Here is a 13,668-nt window from a genome sequence, read left to right as displayed (position 1 = left end):
CTCCTCCTGTCCCCAGCCTCCTCCTCCTCCTGTCCCCAGCCTCCTCCTCCTCCTGTCCCCAGCCTCCTCCTCCAGCAGCCTCCTGATTTCCCAAACTCCTCCTCTTGGTGATCGGCTGTCATGGTAGCCTAAAGTCCCATTGAGACTAGTAGGCCTGCCATGTGTAATGATCTCTAATAGCAGATGAGAGGCTATTAGAGATCAGCAGTAATATTGCTATACACTAGTATTCCAGTATATTATATTACAGAGTCTAAAATAATGGGAACATTTTTTTAAAAAAATTGAAAAAAAAAGAAAAATTTTAAAGCAACCCCCTTTCACTAGATCACATATATACACATTATATACCTGTCACACTGCCCCCCCACACATTATATACCTGTCACACTGCCCCCCCACACATTATATACCTGTCACACTGCCCCCCCCACACATTATATACCTGTCACACTGCCCCCCACACATTATATACCTGTCACACTGCCCCCCACACATTATATACCTGTCACACTGCCCCCCCCACACATTATATACCTGTCACACTGCCCCCCCACACATTATATACCTGTCACACTGCCCCCCCACACATTATATACCTGTCACACTGCCCCCCCACACATTATATACCTGTCACACTGCCCCCCACACATTATATACCTGTCACACTGCCCCCCACACATTATATACCTGTCACACTGCCCCCCACACATTATATACCTGTCACACTGCCCCCCCCACACATTATATACCTGTCACACTGCCCCCCCACACATTATATACCTGTCACACTGCCCCCCCACACATTATATACCTGTCACACTGCCCCCCCACACATTATATACCTGTCACACTGCCCCCCCACACATTATATACCTGTCACACTGCCCCCCCACACATTATATACCTGTCACACTGCCCCCCACACATTATATACCTGTCACACTGCCCCCCACACATTATATACCTGTCACACTGCCCCCCCCACACATTATATACCTGTCACACTGCCCCCCACACATTATATACCTGTCACACTGCCCCCCACACATTATATACCTGTCACACTGCCCCCCCACACATTATATACCTGTCACACTGCCCCCCACACATTATATACCTGTCACACTGCCCCCCACACATTATATACCTGTCACACTGCCCCCCACACATTATATACCTGTCACACTGCCCCCCCACACATTATATACCTGTCACACTGCCCCCCACACATTATATACCTGTCACACTGCCCCCCACACATTATATACCTGTCACACTGCCCCCCCCACACATTATATACCTGTCACACTGCCCCCCACACATTATATACCTGTCACACTGCCCCCCCCACACATTATATACCTGTCACACTGCCCCCCCACACATTATATACCTGTCACACTGCCCCCCCACACATTATATACCTGTCACACTGCCCCCCCACACATTATATACCTGTCACACTGCCCCCCCACACATTATATACCTGTCACACTGCCCCCCCACACATTATATACCTGTCACACTGCCCCCCCACACATTATATACCTGTCACACTGCCCCCCACACATTATATACCTGTCACACTGCCCCCCCACACATTATATACCTGTCACACTGCCCCCCCACACATTATATACCTGTCACACTGCCCCCCACACATTATATACCTGTCACACTGCCCCCCCACACATTATATACCTGTCACACTGCCCCCCCACACATTATATACCTGTCACACTGCCCCCCCACACATTATATACCTGTCACACTGCCCCCCCACACATTATATACCTGTCACACTGCCCCCCCACACATTATATACCTGTCACACTGCCCCCCACACATTATATACCTGTCACACTGCCCCCCACACATTATATACCTGTCACACTGCCCCCCCCACACATTATATACCTGTCACACTGCCCCCCACACATTATATACCTGTCACACTGCCCCCCCCACACATTATATACCTGTCACACTGCCCCCCCACACATTATATACCTGTCACACTGCCCCCCACACATTATATACCTGTCACACTGCCCCCCCACACATTATATACCTGTCACACTGCCCCCCACACATTATATACCTGTCACACTGCCCCCCACACATTATATACCTGTCACACTGCCCCCCACACATTATATACCTGTCACACTGCCCCCCACACATTATATACCTGTCACACTGCCCCCCACACATTATATACCTGTCACACTGCCCCCCCACACATTATATACCTGTCACACTGCCCCCCCACACATTATATACCTGTCACACTGCCCTCCCACACATTATATACCTGTCACACTGCCCCCCCACACATTATATACCTGTCACACTGCCCCCCCCACACATTATATACCTGTCACACTGCCCCCCCCACACATTATATACCTGTCACACTGCCCCCCACACATTATATACCTGTCACACTGCCCCCCCCACACATTATATACCTGTCACACTGCCCCCCACACATTATATACCTGTCACACTGCCCCCCCCACACATTATATACCTGTCACACTGCCCCCCCACACATTATATACCTGTCACACTGCCCCCCACACATTATATACCTGTCACACTGCCCCCCCACACATTATATACCTGTCACACTGCCCCCCCACACATTATATACCTGTCACACTGCCCCCCACACATTATATACCTGTCACACTGCCCCCCCCACACATTATATACCTGTCACACTGCCCCCCCACACATTATATACCTGTCACACTGCCCCCCCACACATTATATACCTGTCACACTGCCCCCCCACACATTATATACCTGTCACACTGCCCCCCCCACACATTATATACCTGTCACACTGCCCCCCCACACATTATATACCTGTCACACTGCCCCCCCACACATTATATACCTGTCACACTGCCCCCCACACATTATATACCTGTCACACTGCCCCCCCACACATTATATACCTGTCACACTGCCCCCCCACACATTATATACCTGTCACACTGCCCCCCACACATTATATACCTGTCACACTGCCCCCCCACACATTATATACCTGTCACACTGCCCCCCACACATTATATACCTGTCACACTGCCCCCCCACACATTATATACCTGTCACACTGCCCCCCCACACATTATATACCTGTCTCACCTTGCACTGCTTCTGTATAACTTCTCATACATACCTCGGCATGCATGGCAGCAACCTCTACCGGGGTCTTCAGTAGCTCCTCCCACATAGGCGTCACATGGTCATGACCTCATCGAAGGTCCTTGACCACATTCACTGCTGTGATGATGATCCCCAGAGGTAGTGTGTGCTGCAGCCAGCAGGTGTGCCCTGCCCCCCCGAACCCCCCGCCCCCCCTCGCGGTTACCGCGGTCACCGCGGTTACTCTCAGCCAGGCAAGTCGGACCCTGGTCCCGGGACCAGGAGACGGGACTCAGTCTCCTGGCCCGGGACAATGCGGGGAATAGCGTGACATTCCCTTATCCTCCCGGGGCGGCGGGACTGGGGTTAAAAAGCGTGACAGTCCCGCCGAAAGCGGGACGGTTGGGAGGTATGGTGCAGGGATAATACACACAGTTATGTCACAGTACAGGGATAATACACACAGTGATGTCACAGTACAGGGATAATACACACAGTGATGTCACAGTACAGGGATAATACACACAGTGATGTCACAGTACAGGGATAATACACACAGTGATGTCACAGTACAGGGATAATACACACAGTGATGTCACAGTACAGGGATAATACACACGGTGATGTCACAGTACATATATAATACACACAGTGATGTCACAGTACAGGGATAATACACACAGTGATGTCACAGTACAGGGATAATACACACAGTGATGTCACAGTACAGGGATAACACACACACACAGTGATGTCACAGTACAGGGATAACACACACACAGTGATGTCACAGTACAGGGATAACACACACACAGTGATGTCACAGTACAGGGATAACACACACACAGTGATGTCACAGTACAGGGATAACACACACACAGTGATGTCACAGTACAGGGATAATACAATAAGTGATGTCACAGTACAGGGATAATACACACAGTGATGTCACAGTACAGGGATAATACACACAGTGATGTCACAGCACAGGGATAATACACACAGTGATGTCACAGTACAGGGATAATACACACAGTGATGTCACAGTACAGGGATAATACACACAGTGATGTCACAGTACAGGGATAATACACACAGTGATGTCACAGTACAGGGATAACACACACACACAGTGATGTCACAGTACAGGGATAACACACACACAGTGATGTCACAGTACAGGGATAACACACACACAGTGATGTCACAGTACAGGGATAACACACACACAGTGATGTCACAGTACAGGGATAACACACACACAGTGATGTCACAGTACAGGGATAATACAATAAGTGATGTCACAGTACAGGGATAATACACACAGTGATGTCACAGTACAGGGATAATACACACAGTGATGTCACAGTACAGGGATAATACACACAGTGATGTCACAGCACAGGGATAATACACACAGTGATGTCACAGTACAGGGATAATACACACAGTGATGTCACAGCACAGGGATAATACACACAGTGATGTCACAGTACAGGGATAATACACACAGTGATGTCACAGTACAGAAATAATACAAACAATGATGTCACAGTACAGGTAAAATACACACAGTGATGTCACAGTGCAGGGATAATATACACAGTGATGTCACAGTACAGGGATAATACACACAGTGATGTCACAGTACAGGGATAATACACACAGTGATGTCACAGTACAGGGATAATACACACAGTGATGTCACAGTGCAGGGATAATATACACAGTGATGTCACAGTACAGGGATAATACACACAGTGATGTCACAGTACAGGGATAATACACACAGTGATGTCACAGTACAGGGATAATACACACAGTGATGTCACAGTACAGGATAATACACACAGTGATGTCACAGTACAGGGATAACACACACACAGTGATGTCACAGTACAGGGATAACACACACACAGTGATGTCACAGTACAGGGATAATACACACAGTGATGTCACAGCACAGGGATAATACACACAGTGATGTCACAGTACAGGGATAATACACACAGTGATGTCACAGTACAGAAATAATACAAACAATGATGTCACAGTACAGAGATAATACACACAGCGATGTCACATTACAGAGATAATACACGCAGTGATGTCACAGTACAGGGATAATACACACAGTGATGTCACAGTACAGGGATAATACACACAGTGATGTCACAGTACAGGAATAATACACACAGTGATGTCACAGTACAGGGATAATACACACAGTGATGTCACAGTACAGGAATAATACACACAGTGATGTCACAGTACAGGGATAATACACATAGTGATGTCACAGTACAGTTTATCCTTTCCCCAGTGCATACATACAGGTCAGTATAGCGCAGGCTGTAGCAGTGTGTGATCCTCCTGTGTTATCTCCAGCTGCTGCTCTCATCATCCTCTTATCTTATCCCTGGTTGTGCCTGTGTCTCCCCCCCCCCCCCCCCTGCTGTGCTGCCCCTTATGTTTCCCCCTCATCCTGTATTATCTGTATATATCAGTCAGGGGTCTCCACAGACCTCACTCCTATCAGAGGGGGCACATTGAAATATATCAGAGTTTAGATACATTTAGCTAGAAGAATTGTTTTACACAAAGGAACAAGAATACAGTAATCTACTCCTTGTCCTATGTCTGACCCAATCACTGGGTCCCTCACACACTGGGGCACATTTACTTACCAGGTCCCACAGAGTTCACAAAAGTTCATTGTCCGTTTTTAATGCCCTGTGCCACGATTCACTAAGATGCTCCCGATATCCTGCATTTGTCGCTTCCCCACTCAGGTCCCAGGAGTTCACCATCATCTTCCGTAAGTGCATTGTCTTGCGACACAAGTTCAAAGTTAAATCCGAATCAGTCGGATCCTCTAAAGGCAACCCCCCCCAATTTGTGTTGCATGGAAGCCACAATCCCACAATGTCTGTCTCCGTTCTGGTACAATCTGGAAGATGAAATTCCTATCTTTAATATGACACCAGCAGCATGTTTCTAGGTGCTATAGAGCCCAAGATGGGGGAATGTAAGATGACACTCTTTCTGCAGCTTTAAAAAATAACTCTTCTCTACTCCTATGCATGTAACTTTGGAAGTTGGGGTAAACATGTGAGATTTCTCTATTCTAGAAAGGACATTTCATCCGCTACCTGAGAAGGCTGGTAGAAGGGGTAAAACCTGGTGACATACATAAATGGCGGCCTCTGCTATGTCTCCCTAGGTAAGTTAGGAAATCTGCTGTGGCAGGGGTTGTGTGTGGATAGCGGGCACTGCCACCAGGGACAAGGGCATCAGTCAGTCTGATCCACACAATAAGGAGAAACTGTGCTGAATCCTGAGTCTTGATGGAGGTTTTCTGTCTCCACCTTGTGGTAATTTATAGTTATTACAACTATTTTGTCAAATTATTTTATGCACATAGAGGGGCACATTCACTAAGGGTCCGCAGAGCGCAATTCTGTCGGGTTTCCTGAATATTTCCTTTTTGCCATGAATTGCCCCGGGTTTTTGGCGCACGCGATTGGATCAAACCGCCTTGCATGCGACACAAATCGGGGGGTGTGGACGCCGGACAACCCGACTGATTCGGACAAACCACGGAATTTAAAAAACGAAATTGTGTCGCAACCCACACACTTACATGCACCGGGAAGAAGAAGGTGAACTCCAGTGGACCTCAGCGGGGAAGGGACACGTGCAGGAAATTGGACGCACAATCTTGGTGAATCGCGGAAGACCCGAATCCTCATCGGACAACGCACAGCGGGATCGCGACGGGACCGGGTAAGTAAATTACAGGAGCAAAGAATAAGAAGCCCACTAGTCTATTGGAGAGATGTGCAATATATGCACACTATGGGGCTTATTTACTAAGGGAGTGCGGACCACACAAACATCAGATATTCTGACGATTACCATTTTGCGCAGCATTTTAAAGGGGATTTTGGCGCACGTGATCGTATTTTGGCGGCACGTATTTTATTCGACACAAATCTGGGGCTGGTCATTGGACGATCCGACGGATTGGGACTGAGCGCGGGCTTTAACATTTAAATTGTGTCGCAAGACAAGCACTTACATGCACCAGGAAGAAGGTGAACTCCGGCGGACCTGAGTGGGGAAGCGACACATGCAGGATATCGGGCGCACGATCTTGGTTAATCACGCCGGACTTCATCTTTGTCAGACCGTCAGACGGTCCGGGATCGCGTAAGTAATGTGCCCCTATATATGCACACTATGGGGCACATTTACTTACCTGGTCCCTGCGCGACCCCCAATCCGGAATGTTCGACGAGGATGAAGTCTTCCGCGATTCACTAAGATCGTGCGCCCGATATCCTGCATGTGTTGCTTCCCCGCTCAGGTCCGCCAGAGTTCACCTACTTCTTCCTGGTGCATGTAAGTGCATTGTCCGTGTATAATGTGCTGTGCGGGGAGTCACTAAGATCCTGTGCCCGATATCCTGCATGTGTTGCTTCCCCGCTCAGGTCCGCTGGAGTTCACCTTCTTCTTCCTGGTGCATGTAAGTGCATTGTCTTGTGACACAATTTTAAATGTTAAATCCCGCACGTTTTCCAAAACCGTCGGATTGTCCAACGGCCCACCCCCCGATTTTTGTCGTGTGAAAGCAAGTGCGATTGTGACACAATCCGATCACATGCGACACAATCCCCGAAAAGTCGGAAAAAGAAAATGCTGCCGCAGGACCTTAGTAAATAAGCCCTTATATGTGTGTTATAAGTAGCAGCAGAACTGTGGAATTTAGATTTATATTCCAGGATTGTAGCTGGAAGTGTTCCCCTCACACTGCTGCGCTCTTTGCTCTCTCTCTCTCTGGAGGTCGATGTATGTTGTTGGAAGCAGCAGGTTGGTAGGGTCACCTCCTCTCACACATGGGGGGTGGGTGTAATGTGAGTCCCCTCCTTTCACACATCGGGGGCTGACCATGGGACACTTGGTTCCTCATTGGCAGGACAGGAAACAGCACGTGGAGAAATCCAAAATGGCTGATTAACCCTCTTCTTTACTGGACGGCTGCAGCGCTGGTCTTCTTCCTTGGAGGTACTTTGCGCCAGAGGGCGGAGCTTAAGTCCTTCCCGCAAGGAGCTGTGGTTGGCTGAATTTTCTCCTGCACCACAGAGCTAAGAGGCAGGATTTGTGTCTTTTGCGCAGGGGCGGAGCTTAGCGCGTGCAGCCTATGGGTTCCCACCAGTGAGTTTCGGAGGGATGGGATTTTCGGTGCATAATCTTTGCAGCAATTAACCCCTTCAGCGCTGCAGCAGCAGATGTAGCAGAGGTGACACAGTTCTTTACAGGAATTAACCCCAATCATTTGGGCCTAAACGCAGATGGCAACAGTTTTCGGCAGCACAGTAAAGCGCTACGGAATTTGATGGCGCTATATAAATAAAGATTATTATTATTATTATTACAGTAGTTTTTCAATAAAGGACAGTTTATAGTGCCAGCATAAGGCACAGAAGTCTATGGGGGACATTAATCATAGTGGGTCTCAGGTTCGCCTATTTTTGCGCCTGGTTTGCTCTTCTTTTTGGCTCCTGATCTATGATGGATCTAGTTCTGCCTTAGTAAATGCACTTTGGAATTGTCTCAGGTCCGATTCATTCGCGCCTAAATTAGCGCCAAATTTGTCTCAAATTGTTAGATCTCATTTGTGAGCAATAATGAAAGGAGACTGAGAAAATGTGACAGAACGTTCAGGGCGTCATCTCTGCACAAAAACAATCATTGTGATGTAACTGCAGGGACTAAAAGTTACAGAGATGGAAAAAAAAAAATTCTTGCAGAAATGAGTCTTTGCCTTTTTTATTATAATTTACAGTAAATAGCGTCTGATAATATTCTCAGCTCTGTACAATAAGACAATAATCACTCACAGAGATGATCCCATAGACAATGATGAAGTCGTTACTGGAGAAATTTTACATTATAAAACTGCCCCGAAGTATTTTCCATGTTGCATAGAGGGAATTTTTCATTTGGGAACCTAAAATGTATGTTTTTAGTAATGAAAAGTGATTTTTTTTGGAAGTGCACCTGCTCAGCGTAGATGCATTTCTGCGCCTTTTTAGGCGCACTTTTGTGATAGATCCCGTGCAAACATCTGTATAGGAGGCACTCACTATGTCAGATAAGGCGCAGGGACTCAAAACCACTAAGTGCAGGACTTTGCCGTCTGCCAGAAAATTGTGCAGAAATTAACGAGATGTGCCAAATTTTTGCGCAAAAAAAAACCGCTCAAAACAGTCTAACAGACTATGATTAATGTCCCCCTATATCCTGTTCATGACGCCACTTGCAACATCCCCCACTGGGGCCTAGCCTTTTCTTGGGGCCTGGAGGCCACAAGACATACATGGGCTGCAATATACAGAGATTTAAAGACAGATTGATAGAACAACTAAGGGATATTACAAACAGCAAAAAAGAGAGTTTTCTGATAATGAATATTTCCGGAGCTGTTAAACATTTTGTGGAGGTCCACCAGGGTAATACATCCAGTTTTGAAACCTGTGCTATAGAACAGATCCATAAAAATAAGAGAGGAAGGGACAGACAAAAATTCCTAAATTACTCTATATATCCTTGTTTGCCTTTTGTCACGCCCAAATACTACATTGTAGCTAACATGATTATTGATGAATCATATATCCAACAACATCAACAAACAATGTGTAAATATTTCTATACATGTACTATACGTGCGCCCAATTGTGTCGCATGCAATCAGATTTTGGAGCAGCAATGCGACAGAAATGGGGGGGAGGAGGGCCACCAGACGATCCGACTGATTCGGACTGAATCAATTTCATTTAACATTCAAATTGCTTCGCAAGACATTGCACTTACATGCACCAGGAATAAGAATGAGAACTCCGGCGGAGCTGATCGGCATGCCGATGTCACGCTGTTTGGTATGGGGACCGGAGGGTTGTCCTACAGCCTGGCAGGTCTCCAGCAGGTGGTGTGTGCAAGAAATATGGAGGGAGAGGCTGATGTACTGGTTCTCCCTGGGGCAAGTGTTTGTATAGTAGGAGTCCCTGGGTAATGGATGGGGAGCCCGTGGTGGTGACAGCCGTATCCAGGGATCAGACGGAGGCAACGTTGTGCAATTCAACTTACAGTTCTTTATTCAACTTCAAACGGCAGGCAACGGCCAAACATCCGCAGCAGGTTCAGCAGGTTGGAAAGCTGGTGGGAGATAGCTGGTCCACAGGGTTGCTCACAGCCTGGTAATATCTTCAGGCAGGGCTGGTAGATGGAGCTGAGTCTAGACAGTGGACCTCTGCTCTGGGGCTTAGTCTCCTGACTGCCCTAGGGTTTCAGGCAGATGGCCTGAGACCTCCTCTGCTTCCTGACACTGGCTTCTGCAGCACAGACAGGTGCTGCACTCTACTCTTCTTACTTAAACTGACTCTCTGAGTCTGACCTGACTGACTGTTTGCTCCCACCCACCAGGGTTTTTTATATTCCCCTAGTCGGGTGGTAGCACTCTCCAACCAGCTTCCAGCTTGATTTTCAATAGTACAAAGGATATCATTGGATAACAACATTTCACAATGTTAACTCTTGCTTTGCTGGTCAGTGGCTTTAAGCTACAATTACTAAGTTTACCAGGGCAGTAATTTTTGGGTGAGTTGTGCAGGCGCACTAGATAGATCCTGACAATGAGAGGGCGCTATTTACAACAATCACCTTGCCTCTGCATTGGCAGGGGTGTTGCACATGCCTACGGAGGACATGGTCTGCAAGCAGCTTGGTGCTTTTCCCCAAACCTGGAACTGGATCCCAAACAACAGTGCATGTTCAGTCTCTAGGTCTGTGGGGGCCGAATCAGCCAAATTTATTATTCAAACTTTACAGTTTGGTTCTGCTCATCAGTATTTATGACTTACCTTCCATCAGGTAGTACTAGAGGTGTGGGTATATTTTTTACTTTTGGGTTCAAAAGAGGGTTGATTTGCATCCTTAGGTTCTCTAAAGTTCATCAGGCTCTCCAAAATAATATCGTTCAGGTTACTGCAAATATGACCATTCATTTATCTGTGGATATCTCTGTCTGTATGTCTGCATCTGATCACATGAAATCATAGCAGCCTCCATTGACTTCTAGTCCTCCCCATCCTCCATGGAGGCTGCTGGCATTTCATGTGATCAGATATACACATGGGGAGATTTTGAAAATGTCAGTGGGTAAAGCACCTTAGATCACCCTGGTCACGTGATTGTGCTGAATGATGAGAAGGAGGCATAGGGCATGGGGAGAAGTAGAAGTGAGTGAGTATGGCAGGACACGCCCCCTCTGACTCGTTGCCGGATCTAACTGGATGCCAGGTAGGTAAGATAACAAAGTTGATTTTATAGGGATGTGCGGGAAACAACAATGAGGGACTCATTCAGTTATTAGGGCTCTATAGGAACCTGTCACTAATTGTATTTGTGAAAAATTTGGTGACAGGTTCCCTTTAAATTGCTACACAGCCCTCCCATCTTTTAAATATTTTATTATTTTGTTATTACTTGTATTATTGTAAGTACAATATTAGCAATTTTTTTTAATTAATTTTTTTTTTTATTTGCTATGTACTTAGAGCCATAGGGGGTCATTTACTAAGGGCCCGATTCGCGTTTTCCCGACGTGTTACCCGAATATTTCCGATTTGCGCCGCTTGTACATGAATTGCCCCGGGTTTTTGGCGCACGCGATCGGATTGTGGCGCATCGGGGCCGGCATGCGCGCGACGGAAATCGGGGGGGCGTGGCCGAACGAAAACCCGACGTATTCGGAAAAACCGCCGCATTTAAAAACCGAAAATGTGTCGCTTGGGGAGCGCTCACCTTCACCTTCTATGGGATGGTGCATTCCGGGGCGTTAAGATTATTTTCGGCGCTGCAGCGCCACCTGGTGGACGGCGGAGGAACTACCATCTTAAATCCCAGCCGGACCCGAATCCTGTGCAGAGAACGCGCCGCTGGATCGCGAATGGGCCGGGTAAGTAAATGTGCCCCATAATGTTTTTTGTTTTTTTTAGGTTTATGTACGTGGACTTTTTTCCCCCCAGAATGTAATGTACTTTTTATTAATACAATTTTGGCCTAGTTAATAAATCTTGATTACTTTTGGAGTGAGAACAAAAATCAATGGGGGAGATTTATCATCAGGCGTCTCCTTACGACAGTTCTGTGGGGTTCATATATTTTATCTCTCTTTGTTTTGCCTTGTTTTGTCTTTTTTCTGTCGGCTTCTTTGGTAATTTATCAATCTCTCTTATTCCTTGTGTTAAATGTTTTTTTTTTCAGATCTCTTTTTGAGACATTTATTACAAATGTCTCAAAAATGTCGCACAAATGTCTCAAGTCACTTCTTTCCATTTTCTACGTTTTCCTTAAGTCTGGCTTCATCTGGAGCTTTTTGCACCAAAAAATGTTGCAGATTTGAGACAATTTGGAATGATAAATGTCATTTGCGACATTTAGCACATCTGGAATAGTAGATAAATGTGTCTTACTGACGAAAAACAAATGTCAGGCGGACATTTCAAAATGTCACCAAAAAGCGCAAATATTTCAATGCTCCAAAAAATGTCTCAAAGAAGACATTTGGCCCTTGATAAATCTTCAGGCAGTGTTTTTTTGCTGTGTGGGTTGTTTGGGACACTCGCATGAAAAGTCACAACATGGACCGGAGTAGGGACTGGTGTAAAATTACTGCCCCAAAACAACAACTAACATAGACAAAAAACCCAATGCTAAATGTCCCCCAATGTTGCTGGACCACGGCTTGGTTTATGCAGGATGTGGGGCAGATTTACTTACCCGGTCCATTCGCGATCCAGCGGCGCGTTCTCTGCGGTGGATTCAGGTCTTCACTAAGGCAGTTCCTCCGACGTCCACCAGGTGTCACTGCTGCGCTGAAGTTCCCCGAGGTCCGCCGGAATGCACCATCCTATACCTGGTGAAGATAAGCGCGTGTCCCGCATTTTTAAATGCGGTGGTTTTTCCGAATCCGTCGGGTTATCGTTTGATCACGCCTCCCGATTTCCGTTGCGTGCATGCCGGCGCCGATGCGCCACAATCCAATCGCGTGCGCCAAATCCCGGGGCAATTCAGGGAAAATCGGCGCAAAACGGAAATTTTCGGATGACCCGTCGGAAAAACGCGATTTGGGCCCTTAGTAAATGACCCCCATTATATTAGTATCACTTTTTTATTTATTTATTTATTGTTTTTAAAAGAAGAGATGAAAAACATCATCACGCCGAGCTTGTATTTTGCTGGATGAGAAGTATTTTTCATGGTATAATTCTGGGAACCTTGTTATCGTTAATTTAAATTTTATGAAAAAATTTATGAAAAATAAATCTCACTAATTAGCTTCATTGTTTATGTTCTAATTTTGTTTTCAATACTAGACATAAAGTTTTTTAATGTTCTGAAATGTTTTTCTTTAAGTCTTTGGACTTAAAGAGGACCTGTAAC

The 13,668-nt window shown here is 46.4% G+C and overlaps 1 protein-coding gene across 3 annotated transcripts in view; it reads left to right on the top strand.

The window, feature by feature from the left end:
- The first annotated feature begins 3,287 nt into the window (after positions 1-3,287).
- Positions 3,288-13,668, top strand: part of LOC140069355 (T-lymphocyte surface antigen Ly-9-like) — a 49,002-nt gene continuing 38,621 nt past the window's right edge. For all 3 annotated transcript variants that reach the window (XM_072114956.1, XM_072114954.1, XM_072114953.1), the window contains exons 1-2: positions 3,288-3,321; positions 6,294-6,385. The gene's annotated coding sequence lies outside the window, so the exon portion shown is untranslated. The remainder of the gene's footprint in view (positions 3,322-6,293; positions 6,386-13,668) is intronic.

This window comes from Engystomops pustulosus, chromosome 7 (assembly GCF_040894005.1).
Source record: "Engystomops pustulosus chromosome 7, aEngPut4.maternal, whole genome shotgun sequence".
Taxonomy (NCBI): Eukaryota; Metazoa; Chordata; class Amphibia; order Anura; family Leptodactylidae; genus Engystomops; species Engystomops pustulosus.
This window is presented reverse-complemented; position numbering and strand designations above follow the sequence as displayed.